Source organism: Bombina bombina, chromosome 2, assembly GCF_027579735.1.
Source record: "Bombina bombina isolate aBomBom1 chromosome 2, aBomBom1.pri, whole genome shotgun sequence".
Taxonomy (NCBI): Eukaryota; Metazoa; Chordata; class Amphibia; order Anura; family Bombinatoridae; genus Bombina; species Bombina bombina.
In genome coordinates, this window is record NC_069500.1 from 880,300,758 (window position 1) to 880,311,002 (window position 10,245).

Below are 10,245 nucleotides of genomic sequence, written 5' to 3' on the forward strand. Positions count from 1 at the left end.
TCATCATCAAGTGGAGAAAATATGGCACAACAGTGACATTACCAAGAACTGGACGTCCCTCCAAAATTGATGAAAAGACGAGAAGAAAACTGATCTGGGAGGCTACCAAGAGGCCTACAGCAACATTAAAGGAGCTGCAGGAATATCTGGCAAGTACTGGCTGTGTGGTACATGTGACAACAATCTCGCGTATTCTTCATATGTCTGGGCTATTGTCAGGGTTTTTTCCCTGTTGTGTTTGCCATGTGCTGCTGGCAGCCATTTTACTCACCTCTCTTCCTGACTATGGTGCATTGTGGGGGATGCTGCTCATTTCCTGCACTTCCTTTTATGGCCAGACTGGTGTGCATCATCCATGTGAGACAGGATGCAGTCTCAGAATTGTGATGTCATCACTTATTATTTAAAGGGCCTCTGTTCAGTATGCTTTGTGTATTACCTGGCTACCTGACGTCCTTCCTGGTTCCTGATCCCTGGCTTGTTCCTGACTCTGCTGTTTTCTTTGTTCCTGATTCCGGTTCGTCTGACTATTCGCTTTGGCTCCTGACTCGGCTTGTCTGACTACCAGCTCTGGTTTTGACTCCTGGCTTGTTATTTGACTTGTGGACTTTTTATTATTTTTTGCTATTAATAAAGGTGTGATTATTTTTGCACTTCTCGTCTCAGTCTGATTCCTAGCACCCTGACAGCTATGGGGTAGAGTGCAAGACGAAAGCCTTTTCTTACGAAGAAAAACATCCAATCCAGGCTACATTTTGCAAAAACACATCTGAAGTCTCCCAAAAGAATGTGAGAAAAGGTGTTATGGTCTGATGAAACCAAGGTTGAACTTTTTGGCCATAAATCCGAAAGATATGTTTGGCGCAAAAACAACACTGCACATCACCAAAAGAACACCATACCCACAGTGAAGCATGGTGGTGGCAGCATCATGCTTTGGGGCTGTTTTTCTTCAGCTGGAACTGGGGCCTTAGTTAAGCTAGCGGGAATTATGAACAGTTCCAAATACCAGTCAATATTGGCACAAAACCTTCAGGCTTCTGCTAGAAAACTGAACATGAAGAGGAACTTCATCTTTCAGCATGACAACGACCCAAAGCATACATCCAAATCAACAAAGGAATGGCTTCACCAGAAGAAAATTAAAGTTTTGGAATGGCCCAGCCAGAGCCCAGACCTTAATCCGATTGAAAATCTGTGGAGCGATCTGAAGAGGGCTGTGCAGTCAATATGTGCAATGTTGATAGACTCATACCCAAAAAGACTGAGTGCTGTAATAAAATCAAAAGGTGCTTCAACAAAGTATTAGTTTATGGGTGTGCACACTTATGCAACCATATTATTTTATTTTTATATTTTTTCTTCCCTCTACCTAAAAGATTTCAGTTTGTTTTTCAATTGAGTTGCAAAGTTTATAGGTCACATTAAAGGTGGAAAAAGTTCTGAAATGATTTATCTTTTTCTCATTTTTTTTTTTACATCACAGAAACCTGACATTTTAACAGGGGTGTGTAGACTTTTTATATCCACTGTATATATATCTGTATATACCTATACCTGTATATCTATTCCTAGATCATATATATAGTAATATATAATTATAAAAATTACTTTTTTTATATGCGAAGAGCATAGGAATGTAAAATATGCGTAATGTGCATTGGGTTTCGTGCTTTAAAAATTAATAACAATTGTAAGAAAATATAATAGATACTGTGAAATATATATATTATATGGACATGTTTTACAGTATCTACAATAATTTTTAATAATAATAATTAGCAATTCTTCATGTGCGCTAAACTGGCACAGCATTAGACCTAATTAGACCTAAATTGCTTTTTTTTTTTTTTTTTTATGATATTCACATAGAAAATAATGTAATTTGTATTATTAAATATATATATATATATATATATGATAATGTTAATGTAAAATAGATATCTATAATTATATATCTACAGAAATTGATGTATATGTGTATGTATGTATGTGTATATATATATATATATATATATATATATATGTGTGTATATATATATATATATATATATATATATATATAGTTCACAAGCAGGTTTAGCACTCACGATATAACCACTAATGGCTGGGGTGCAAAGCAAGAAATTAATCAATCCTCAAAACATGGCAGGCACTCTCCGGTATTACTGAAAAAACTTTTTTTATTCCCAAAGTATATATATATATATATATATATATATATATATATATATATATATATATATATATATACAATAAAAATTACATCATCCTGTAAGTGACCATTGGAATGTTAGAGGGACAGTCTAGTCAGAATTAAACTTTCGTGTTTCAGATAGGGCATGCAATTTTAAACAACTTTCCAATTTACTTTTATCATCAAATTTGATTTGTTCTCTTGGTCTTCTTTGTTGAAAGCTAAACCCAGGTAGGCTTGCATGCTTATTTCTAGGCCCTTTGAAGGCCACCTCTTATCTAGTTGCATTTTGCATGTGCTCCATATAGATGACATTGTGCTCACTCCCGTGGAGTTACTTATAAGTCAGCACTGATTAGCTAAAATGCAAGCCTGTCAAAAGAACTGAAATCAGGGGGCAGTCTGCAGAGGCATAGATACAAGGTAATCACAGAGGTAAAAAGTGTATTAATGAAACAAAGTAGGTTATGCAAAACTGGGGAATGGGTAATAAAGTGATTATCTATCTTTTCAAACAATAAAAAATCTGTAGTAGACTGTCCCTTACAGTAAATATACAGTGAAACACATAAATATTTAAATATATATATATATATATATATATATATATATTTAGACATCTATATGTATGGATAAATACAATATACCCCATTATAGTCAAACACCTTTGAACCCTTGTAACTTTTTTTAATATTCATATGAAAACATTTTATCAGATAGTGTTTATATGAGTGTAACTGTAATTTTGAATGTATTTATGTTGTGTTTTATGCAACATTTTTGTAATGCACAGCCCTTTAAGTGAGGGTTTCAGTCGCACTAACTCGACGAGCGTAAAATTTGATTGAGTTTACTTTCAACTTGTAATTTTCGATGTGTGCAAAACCTCGATATCACTTGCATGCAATAGTTAGAGCAACACTTGTAATCTATAGTTATATGCAAACAATAGTGCAATAATAACTTGGTCAAACTTATTATAACATTTTGTTTTTGTACTTTAATAAAATACATTTTACACCCCTTTAAATGATGGTGTCAGGTGGATTGTTCCTGAATTTGCATATAAGGTTTGTCTAAATACTGCTGTATTGTCCAGAATGTAGTATGTCAATGATTTACACAGCAACACTTGATGGAGATGACTGAGTTTATCTTTTGATTAGAAACGACCAAGAACAACTCTTTCATGTTTTATGAACTCTTCTTCAGCTTGTCCCTTTTCATCCACAACAATAGTCTAGGAATAGGGCATTTCCCAGTCTCACAGGTTAACTATACTACTTCCACCTTACAACTGAGCTCTATGAAGCAACTAAACAAAATTCTTCAAAATAAAACAAAAGGTTGCTCTGAATGCTTTTCAGATTGATAATGGAAGACAGAAACCATCAATCTTTCTGTATTATTTGGCAGGTCAGCTATTTGCTTAGCCAGATGGCTGATCAATTGTCTCCACAAATTCACCAGAAGTTCTTCTCACTTATATACTGAAGTAAGATCATTTATAAAGCATGAGATGTTGTTCTTTTGTAGAATTGTTAGAGAAGGAAATCATAGACAAAATGAAAAACTATAATCAATTTGACTGATAAAAAGTGCTCTGCGAAATAAAAAGAAATTGATGCTTGAGGTTTTCAACTTGAGGAATTGTTTTTTTTTTTTATGCACTTATGCAGATTAAGGCACAAAATAGAACAATCACAAAGCAGTCAGATAATTATTTTCAAGCCTATTTTTATCAGTAAAAGAGAATTGAATATTCTTATTTTCGCACTTGTAGTAAGATTTAGTGTTGAAGTAATTTAGTTTAGGGATTAAAAATAATAATAAGCATATATTTGAATGCAACATCTAAAGAAGCTATGGAAAAAAATGACTGCTATATAAAGTATCTAAATAATTCAAACGTTAATAGAGACAATCTAATTAACAATAACATAGATGTTTCTGCATTATTTATAGTGAGACACTAATTGTTTACACCATACAGAAATACAGTTGCTCAAACACATACGCACATACACACACACACACACACACACACACACATACATATACACACACATACATACACACACACGCACACACACACACACACACATACATTCACATACACACACATACATACAAACACATACATATACACACACACACACACACATAACCATACACACAAACATATATACATACATAAACATACACACACATATATACACACACACACACATACAGACATACGCACAAGTTCATGTGCACACACACACACACACACAAAATAATTTAACTAATCATTGGCTTAGATTGACTAAAGTTAACACTCTTCTCTAAGACAGCCTTCAATTAATAAAAATGTCCAGTGAGCTGCTTCCAATTTAAAGTAATACAACTCTCTGTAAAGCAGCATCTTGCAGTGGCTGCACTGTTTAACAAGGCAGCTAAAATCTCTTTGAAAGTGAATACAAGTTATTATAGTATTATAAATACACAAATTGTGAGACCAAACCAGTGAGTCCAATACAAGTAAAGGTAATATGAATATGATGAAATCTGAGAAGTAACTTGAAAGAAGAAATACATTTATTTCGCTCCCACTATTCAATACAGTTTTATTGAATTTTAAATTTAAAAGTTAAAAATCAAACCCAAAGTACAAAACACAGACTATAAAAGGTAAAAGAAACACACACATACATATACACACACACACACACACACACATACAGACATATGCACAAGTTCATGTGCACACACACACACACACAAAATAATTTAACTAATCATTGGCTTAGATTGACTAAAGTTAACACTCTTCTCTAAGACAGCCTTCAATTAATAAAAATGTCCAGTGAGCTGCTTCCAATTTAAAGTAATACAACTCTCTGTAAAGCAGCATCTTGCATAGGCTGCACTGTTTAACAAGGCAGCTAAAATGTCTTTGAAAGTGAATACAAGTTATTATAGTATTATAAATACACAAATTGTGAGACCAAACCAGTGAGTCCAATACAAGTAAAGGTAATATGAATATGATGAAATCTGAGAAGTAACTTGAAAGAAGAAATACATTTATTTCGCTCCCACTATTCAATACAGTTTTATTGAATTTTAAATTTAAAAGTTAAAAATCAAACCCAAAGTTCAAAACACAGACTATAAAAGGTAAAAAAAACACACACATACATATACACACACACACACACACACACACACATACAGACATACGCACAAGTTCATGTGCACACACACACACACACAAAATAATTTAACTAATCATTGGCTTAGATTGACTAAAGTTAATACTCTTCTCTAAGACAGCCTTCAATTAATAAAAATGTCCAGTGAGCTGCTTCCAATTTAAAGTAATACAACTCTCTGTAAAGCAGCATCTTGCAGTGGCTGCACTGTTTAACAAGGCAGCTAAAATCTCTTTGAAAGTGAATACAAGTTATTATAGTATTATAAATACACAAATTGTGAGACCAAACCAGTGAGTCCAATACAAGTAAAGGTAATATGAATATGATGAAATCTGAGAAGTAACTTGAAAGAAGAAATACATTTATTTTGCTCCCACTATTCAATACAGTTTTATTGAATTTTAAATTTAAAAGTTAAAAATCAAACCCAAAGTACAAAACACAGACTATAAAAGGTAAAAAAAACTTTCAGTTTGGCGCATTCCTTTGTAAATTATCACATTTTCAATGCAAGACTTTCATTTGCAGATACTTTTTTAAAGAAAAGTTATTGATTCCTTATCTAACTAACATAACCAGCCTCTCTCAAATATTTCCTTATCCTTTGAAGGAACATCTATTAAAAATATGTTAAAATATAATTTGCATGAAATCTGAAAGCTGTTTGAACTGATTTCGAAACTAACCAGAAATGCATGTTTGTGCACAGCTTAAAAAGTAGTAAAACATAGAGGTAAAGATTAAAGGGTCATGATACCCAAATGTTGTAACACTTGAAAGTGATGCAGCATAGCTGTAAAAATCTGACTAGAAAATATCACCTGAACATCTCTATGTAAAAAAGAAAGATATTTTACCTCAAAATGTCCAAAGTATTCAAACCCCATTGCAAAGGACTTCTAAGCAGCAAATCAGCATGTATGTTCCAGGACAGCTAAGGGAGTAAGCTTTTGTGCACACCCATCTTATTTACCTATTCAGTTTAAGGAAGTTTACTATGAAATCACATGCGAGTTAGGTGAAATCTCATGAGAGTTAAGTGAAATCTCATGAGATCACAGTAAAAGAGTTCATGACCTCAGCACTGCTGATGCAGATTGGCTGCTGTTCATTTCTTCATTTTTTTATTTTATTTTACCTGCAGCTGGGTAGCAGCTGAAGTATTTTTTTGTACACAGAACTTACTCTAGTGAGCTGAGGAAATTGTGAGGTAAAATATCTTCCTTTTTTACATAGAGATGCTCAGGTGATATTTTCCTGTCAGCTTTTTACAGTTATACTGCATCAGTTTCAAGTGATTTAGCATATGAGTATTATATCCCTTTAATATAAACTTTATATGGAGGCGGAGCCTGGAGGGACCGAGAAATGGCCGCTTAAGTGTGGAGCTCCAGGCAGTGTTAAATTTTAAACAAACAGAAAGACCTGAAGATGGAAGCTGGAGGAGCTTAAGGTCATCAAGCTAAGGTCCGATATATAAGGGCTATCAGCGGCGACTAAAAAGGGGACAGCAGAGAGAGCTAACGCTTAATTACTGAAGCGTGTGAGTCGGAGCTGCAGAATACCCAGCGCGCATACAGAAGCCGGTAGGCCACGTGGAGGAGAAACAAAAAGAAGCTGAGAACCCGATGTGAGGTAACAAAATATAGCAGCTGGGGACCTCTCATAGCGGGCATAAATAACCAAATGAGACACAAAAAATAGACATGCACTAAGGCGGGAGCGCAACAGTAGTAACGATGTGTAAAATGGCGCCATGTTAAAGCGAAAGGAGCAGGAAGAAGAGCAACATAGCTTACAGTGCAAAAGATACAACAATTAAGGGACATATCGATGGCAGCAGAATAAGAGAGGGGTCAGTTGTTGAACCAATTAAGCACCTGAGACTTCTAAGGAGTGGTCAATAGGGGCACTAAATGCACGAGTAGAAAAACAAAACCAAGATGAGGCATGTCTTTACTGTTCCTATATAAGGAGTATGAGTCTCATTAGAGTGCACTGAGATCCCGATAACAAAGTCTAAATAAAAGTCACAAAGTGCTAATAGCAGGGACCAAGGACACTGCTTTAAAAGGTGGAGGAAAAGAAAAAAGGGGAAAAAAAAAAAGAAGGAAAAAAAGGAAAAGCAGGAAAGACAGTACTGTAAGCAATATTATAACGGTAATTTGGAAAAAAGGTTTCACCATCAGCTGCATATTTCCAATATGACGACAAAAAGGAACTCAAAGGCCACGCCACTAGGCAAACAAAATACAGTCCCCTTATTTTTTAAGACTAATAGAGGAGAAAAATCTCCAGAATCACTTTCACCCAGATCTGAAGGAGGGCAGACTGACACTGTAGGTGATTTAACGGATTTAAACACTCAGGCCCCATTAACAAGAGCTGACTTGGACAACCTGGTATCAAAACAAGATATATCCAGTAATTTTGAAAAGCTTCTTGAGAAGATGGAAACCCTACAAAACACTGTTACCAGTAGCCTAAATGATCTTAAACAAGAATTGGGTGATTTGGGATCCAGAGTTAACTCTCTTGAAGAGAATGGGGATGCTTTGGCGGATGGCTTAAATGAAATTGTCAACCAGACACAGGCCCAAAGTCAAGACATAGAAGATATCTATGATAAGTTTGAAGATTTGGAGAATAGGAGTCGCCGTTGTAACATAAGATTGAAAGGTGTACCAGAGACGGTGACTCCTAAAGAATTGAATAACTATCTGTGTAGCTTATTCCATGGAATTACAGGAAGTGCAGACGAAAATAAATTTCAAATGGAAAGAGCTCACAGAGCATTACGCCCGAAGCCTAAGGGAGAAGAACCACCGCGTGACATCATTATTAAAATGCTCAAATTTCAGGATAAGGAGGAGATACTGGCAGCAGCCAGAAAAAACCCTACATTCAAGCACCAAGGAAATGTGGTCCAGTTTTTTCAGGATTTATGTTTAAGAACCCTACAGAGAAGGGGCGCCCTCAGGCCCCTTACCTCGCAGCTAAGGAAAGCCCAGATACCATATAGATGGGGATTCCCTTTCGCTCTGCATGTTACTTGGGAAAACAAAGTGGTCTCTATCAGAGAGCCGGAAGAAATGCAGGACATATGCAGAAAATTGAAATTGGATACTTTAGATTTACCTCAACAACCCGTCCCAACAAGATCAGGGGAGAAAGAAAGACCATCTTTCCAGAGGAGATGGACCAAAATGCCGGAAAAGAAGCGGAAAACCTGAATTTATTGAGTTCACCTTGCTAAAAGAAGGAGGAAGAGAAGTGGTTTACAGGTCTAGAGGGGGTTGGGGATACCCCAATCTTTGCGGACGATGAATAATCTCCTAATCATAGGAGAATTAACATTGATCTTACAAGGACAGTTCCAGCCATCGGACAGATGAGTATAAGTTTATGTTATTTAAAGTATTTTGCTGTTTTTTCTTATGTTATTTGGTTTTTTTTTTCTATGCACCAAGCTACAGAGAGGGAGACAGGGGTTTGCTCTCTTTTTTCCCTTAAAAACAGGATACAAACTATTTAGACTGTTGCAAAAGACATGGACATACAGGGTGAGGAAAGATGTTGCTGAGGACAATGATTAACCACCCTCATGTACAGAAACCAATTGATGCTCTGTTTAAGGGAAATGACTATCACTGCGACTCCACTAGAGGAGGACGCAGGAAGGTTTATAATAACTGTTTATGTTGCCATCCATAGTATAAAGTTACTCTAGCTGTGATAAGCACCAATCAAAAGGTCATTAAGGAAGGTTAAAAAGAAACATTATTTACACTGCCTGTGTAGGTAATTATAATGTACTCTGTTATTAATGTATTGAAAGACATTGTTTTTATGTTATGTTTGGGTTTGTTTACAATTGTTTATTGCCAGGGGATGCCAATTAAAAATAGTGAGGTGACCAAAGAGGTGCCAAGATCAAGAGAAGAAGGTAGAATGAGGTTGTACGATGAGGGATGGGGCTTTTACTACACACTAGATAGTCATAAACAGAAAGAAAAGAGAGAACAGAGAAGGGGGAAGAAAGTGATTAATAATGGCGAATAACTTTGTGCTCATCTCGCATAACGCGAGAGGTCTCAATTCAGACATCAAAAGAAAGACGGCCATGACACAGTACCTGAAACATAAGGCTAAAATAATCTTCTTACAAGAGACGCACTTTGTAAAATCAACTATTCCCAAATTCTGGTCGCATCACTTCCCAACCCACTATCATGCTACGGTAGAAACTAAGAAAAGGGGGGTGTCAATCTTATTACATAGATCATTAGATTTTGAACTAGATAAGGTAATAAGGGATAAGGAGGGACGATATGTGGTAGTCCAGGGAGCGATACAGGGCACGAAAGTAACGCTGTGTAATGTGTATGCCCCAAACGAGTCACAGAATCTGTTCTTCTCGGGATTATCTACATTACTCACGCAGTGGACACACACCAGATTAATAGTAGCTGGGGACTTTAATGTTAACATGTCATCTTTTGGGGGACCGGAGACTTCAAAAATTTCAAGTAAACAACATAGACACAATAGTGTTATCAAGTCAATCCGGGGCTCTCTGGAGGAGCAGGGTCTGACCGATTCTTGGGAAGCTTTGGGTAACTCAACACACGACTACACTTATTATTCACCAGCCCATAAGACGTACACGACACTTGACTATATATTTGTCAGTCAGATTTTGGTTCCGAACTTGGTGCATACACAAACCCAAACTTGTGTATGGTCTGACCATTCACTGATACTCTTGGAACTGGCGGGATTAATACACTTCTCCAGACAAAGATCTTGGACTTATAACCCAACTCTGATGAGAGATCCTGAGATATT